Genomic DNA, 5,815 nt, shown 5'->3' on the forward strand with positions numbered 1-5,815 from the left:
CCAGGCTGCCAGAGGGATGTCTGACTGCCAGCTTAGGCCCAATCCCCTGGGGAGTGGGCCTAAGCCAGCAGGTGGTCATCCCCCGAGGGGTCCCAGACTGTGAGAGGGCACAGGCCGGGATGAGGGAACCCCTCCCCCCCTAGTGCACAAATTTTTGTGCACCAGGCCTCTAGTTTGATTATAAGCAGAAATATAAACAGTGTATGTTATTGTTTGATACTACCGGAATGCTCTCAATTAAAACTTACATGATAACAAATGTGTCTTTCTTTCTAACCTGGGTGATAACCCTAATAAAATATAAATCTACAAGAAACAGTCTATAACTCAGAGTAGTAGATAACATGGTGGCAGATTGTCATACATGTCTACCTCCAGAACATTTCATGGATCTCACCAGCGGAGGTAACAGACAAGAGTCTGTTGCTTGAACTCACTGTGCCATCCTGGCCCCTCTGATTCCACCCAATAAGCAAGCCTCAACCTATGACAACGCGCAGTCTTCTTTGCTTTTGTCCTTCTCGCTCCTGACCCTTGTATCTTCTTTGCGCCTGAATGGGAGTCCCCTGACTCTCTTGCTGGTGCCCAGTCATCGTTTTCTAGACTAGCACTACCTAAAACCTTTCTGACTCCCTGGCTTGGACACTCAGACATCACACAGCCCCCTGTATCTTCTGTTTGCGAGGCAGCGCTAATGTCCTCGGAGAGACGTTCATGTCCGAGCCGGGCGCTGCTAGGCACCTCTTCATTCTCCAGGTGATGGCTGGGAGCAGCACCGGCTCCTTAGGCAGCAGCTTTCACAGATCCTTCCTCTGATCCCTCAGCACGGGCTCTGCAGCCTGAAGCCTGCATGGTATCACCTTCAAACAGTTCTCCACCAGCTCTTCCTTTCCCCGTCTCCGCGTTTACATCACCATCTTTGTGGTTCAGTTTTCCAGCCAACTCCATCTGAGGGTCTTCTGGAAAGCCCAGGTTGTCACTGCTTCCGGCCACAGTGCTCTGTTTTGGATTTCCACACCTGATTTTTGATTTTTCATCAGGAGATTTTGCCTGCTTTTCTTCCTTAACTTCACTTAGATCTGGGTTCTGAAATGTTAACACTTTCTTAACATCCTTAGGGGTTTCTACAGGTGCCGGTGACGTTTTCTTCTTGTTTTTCTTGTTTTCTTGTTTTTCATCTTCTTTTGGGATGAATCCAATCCCTCTCCCTGAGGGCCTTTCTTTTCTTCACTGGGGTCTCTCTTGGCCTTTAGCGTATGTCCACCTGCTGCCTCCTGAGCACCGGCTGCTGGAGAAGAGGGACTGGCCAGTGTTTCTGTCTGGATGGTTTCTCTTCCAGAAACCCCATTCCCTCATCCTCTTCCTCACTGTTCTCCCCCGCTCCTGTGCTTGGAACTGGGACCTTCCTGGGTTCAGCCCCTTCCTGGTTGGTGAGCTTTCTCTAAACTTGGGCCCAACTCTGTGGGGACATCTACCGCACATGTGTCATGACTTGCTGTGTCATCACTATACCTTGGAGGATATGAGGCCACTGTGCCTGCTTGCTCTTCCAATCCAGCTAGCCCTGCCTCCACCACACCCTAGGAGCTGCTCACCTTTCCAACTTCAGGTATTTGCACAGGAGCAGATTCCTGATGTGGTTTTGTGCTAACTTCTCCCAAACTGATTTGAAAATCTTTCTCTTCTTATTCCTGTTTTTCTGCAGCTTCTTCACTTTGGTTTTTGATATCCAAGGCATTCCAGCTGCCCTGCCCTGCCGCAGGACCTGGGGTTTCACCATCTGGTTCACTCAAACTCTTAGACTGCTCAAGGGGAGCCCCAGTCCTAGCATCCGGGGTGCTTGTGAGCTCCCTGGACTCAACCTGCTCTGCATGTTCAAGGAAGGAAGTGCTCTCTAGAACTGGGCATTGAACCTGTCCCTCATCTGTAGTTAATGTTCGTAAGGAGGGGGCACTCTCACCAGGAGGCAAGACCTCCGTGTCCACACAATCCTCTATGGGGTCCTCTTTGTGCTGTTCCTGCTCAGTATTTTGCAAGATTTCTCTTTTCCCCACATTCTCCACAATTTCATTTTACACCTCCACTGCAGGGGCTTTTCCTAGGGTCCCGTACCCTGATATCTTGACGGCATTCAACTCTTCTTTAGTCATCTTGGTGGGACCTGGGTATCCAACACTATATGGGGTGTCTGAAATCTCTCCATTGGTAGCTGGTTCTGAATTTAGGATTATTCCATGTTTCTCAAGCCTCTCCTCTCTCTGCTGCAGGGCCTTTCACTTGGGCGAGCTGGAACTGCAGCGGGCTGTGGGTGTGCTTCTCCCGCTCAAATTCTTTGCTTTCTCCTCATACTGCCGCCTAGACTCCGCCAGCTGTTCTTCCAGCTCCAGCAGCGTGTCCTTCGGGTATAGACCTTGTACGGGTAGCTCATCTTCTCATTGTCCAGCTGGGCGCTGGCAACCATCGCCTTCTTATACTTCTCTTCCGCTTCTGCTAGCGAGTCCTTCATCTCCCTAATGGACACCTTGGTAGATGGAGATGGAGGTGCCCCCACTTCCTCTCCGGCGAGGCCAGTGTGGGGGCAGACAGGCCGGGCAGGTTACAAGACCCCTTCTCAGTGAAATATTTTTCTGGTCTCTCTTCAACCCCGCCAGATCTTCTGCTCAGGGGCTGTGATGTTTATAACTCTCCATCGTAACCATTTGTCTCCTTCTGCCGCCGCTCCAGTGCCTTCATCCTGATCTCTCATAAGCATGGTATATCTCTCCACTTATTTTGGTCTTCTTTATATTTGTAAGAGCACTATGATAAAGTTTAATATATAAATTAGACACAGTAAGAGATTAACAACAATAACTAATAATAAAGTATAACAATTTTAACAATATACTGTACTAAAACTTATGTCTCTCTCAAAATATCTCATTGTACTGTACTCACCTTTCTTCTTATGATAATGTGAGATAATACAATGCCTTTACGATGAAGTTAGGTAAATGACATAGGTATTGTGACATCTACTCACCACAATGAGAAGATGAGCTACCCATACAAGGTCTACTATAACTATTACTTGAACACGAACACTGTGATACACTAGTAGTGTTAGGCTACTATAACTATTACTTGAACACGAACACTGTGATACCAAGGACAGTCAATCTGATAACCAAGAAGCCTGCTAAGTGACCAATGGGCAGGTAGGCTACACGGAATGGTGTTAGACAAAGTGATGATTCACATCCTGGGCAGAATGGAGCAGGATGGCACAAGATTTCAACATGCTACTCAGAATGGCACCCATTTTAAATCTTATTAATTGTCTATTTCTGGAATTATCCATATAATATTTTCAGACCACAGTTGACCATGTTAACTAAAACTGTGAAAATTGAACTACAGCTAAGAGGGAAGGGGTGGCTATTGTATTAAATAACACATTTTCTCCTATTGCATATTCATTGTCTAACTATATATGTAAAATAGATTTTTCTAAAGTTGTTTGCTTAATTCAGAGCATCCATTTGATGAAAATTGACGGAAATATTAAATTTAGCAAACAAGAACATTTAAAATTTTATTAGAACTAAATTCCATATATTCAAAAGTAAGGTAAAGATATAAATAGAAGAGTCGAGTCAAATTTCTACAGTTTAAAATTATAGTGTCTAGAATAAAAATGAATTGATTGGAGTTTATTACTACTAGAAATGATGAATAAAAGATTAGTAACTTATAAAACAACAATACAAACTAGGAAAAATAAACACTGAGAGAGTTAAAAGTGAAATATGCTTTTGTGAGTTGTGCAACAGGAGTTGTGAAGGGGAAGCAAAAGTATTCGAAGAAATAAAGGCTGAAAAATGTTCAAATTTGAGAAAAATATAAACCAAAAAAATCACAGGATATATGAAGAGAGATATATCAGAGTCAAATTGTTCAAAACCAGCAACAAAGAGAAAATCTGTAAAGCAGTAGGAGATGACACATTTACAAAGGAATAAAGATATAGATGACAACATATTTCTCATTGGAAACATTGTGAGTGAAAAGACAAAAGCATTACAGAAAATATTAAAGTAACACAACCTAAAGAACAGCTAAAGCAATCTTTTTTATAAACTTCAAAATCGCAGGATATTTTCATAAGATATTATTGTACTTTTCCCTCTTATTAAAACCTAGATTAATTTTAACATTAAAATGTCTAACATTCCCAATAAAACCATAAAAAAAGATTAAGAGTACCTAATACTCAAAACAAACAAAATAGGGTACAATAAGTATACATGCAAAAGTTTTCCAATTGTGAATTAAAAAAACAACAGGGTAGTAGCTATAGAAACTATCAAAGACAAAGAGTGAAAATGAACAGAAATTATTCATGAATAAAACTCTCCCATAAATCATTAAGAAATGTTAATTTCTTAATAAACATGAGAAAAGGACATAAAGAAACATTACACAAAAAATGAAGTAAAAAACTGGTTCAAAAAGAAAATTTCTCAATCTTAATTTTAAGCATATAATATAAAAATGACATGTAGATATTAAAGATTTTTACATTATAATGGAAGAATATAAGTTGTGTTTAAATGTGTGCTATATACAGATTATGGTAGTGAAAATTGAACAATTTGAGGGTAAAGCATTTGGCAATATGAATGAAGAAACTTAAAACCATTTATTTATTTTACCCAGTAAATCTAATTCAGAAAAGACTAGCCTAAGAAAATAAATATAGCCAACAAACCTGAGAAACAATTGTGAAGTTCACAGTTCAGAAGTACTAATCATAGCACTCCCACACCTCACCACCATAAAACTAAAGACCTATTTACAGTGGTTCCTTTTACTCAGTACACCGTGTCCAGCTATCAAGAAAAAATTACAAGGAATATTAAAAGGCTAAAAAAAATCTGAAGACAAGCAAGAATCAGAACCAGGCATGAGAAGGATGTTGGAATAGTCAGACAAAGAATTTAGCACAACTATCTAATCTAATAAAGGACAAACATGAAAATTGACTGTACCTTCGCTATGCCTTAAGCCACATCCGCCAGCCAATCAAAGCGACTATATGCAAATTAACCCAACCAAGATGGCGGCCGGCAGCCACGTAGCTGGAGTGAACAGGAGGCTTGGTTGCTCCGGTGATGGAGGAAGCCATGCTTCCCGCCTGCTGCAGCCGGCTCTGAGCTCCACTGAAGTTGCTCCGGTGATGGAGGAAGCCATGCTTCCCACCTGCTGCAGCCGGCTCTGAGCTCCACTGAAGGCAACAAAGTTTCAATTATAGAAGGTAAAAAAATCCCAGAAAAAAAAAAAAAAAGAAAAAAAGGAGAGGCTGGGAGCTACCGTCTACGGGGGACTTGGCCAGCCTGAAAACATCCCTCAACCCCTCACCCAGACTGGCCAGGCACCCCAGTGGGGACCCCCACCCTGAAGGGGGTGTGACCAGGTGCAAACAGCCATCAGCCCCTCACCCAGGCTGGCCAGGCACCCCAGCAAGGACCCTCACCCTGATCCGGGACACCCTTCAGGGCAAACCAGCCAGCCCCCATCCATGCACCAGGCCTCTATCCTATATAATAAAAGGGTAATATGCAAACTGACCCTAACAGCAGAACAACTGGGAATGACTGGTCACTAAGACACATGCTGACCACCAGGGGGCAGATGTTCAATGCAGGAGCTGCCCCCTGGTGGTTAGTGAGCTCCCACAGGGGGAGCTCTGCTCAGGCACAAGCCAGGCTGACGGCTGCCAGTACAGCGGTGGTGGTGGGAGCCTCTCCCACCTCCTCAGCAGCGCTAAGGATGT

At 43.3% G+C, this 5,815-nt stretch overlaps 1 pseudogene; it reads right to left on the bottom strand.

Moving 5' to 3' along the window:
* Positions 1–783: 783 nt before the first annotated feature.
* The window catches only part of LOC102247597, a 21,938-nt pseudogene continuing 16,906 nt past the window's right edge, over positions 784–5,815 (bottom strand).

Source organism: Myotis brandtii, unplaced genomic scaffold (genome assembly GCF_000412655.1).
Source record: "Myotis brandtii unplaced genomic scaffold, ASM41265v1 scaffold1184, whole genome shotgun sequence".
Classification (NCBI taxonomy): domain Eukaryota; kingdom Metazoa; phylum Chordata; class Mammalia; order Chiroptera; family Vespertilionidae; genus Myotis; species Myotis brandtii.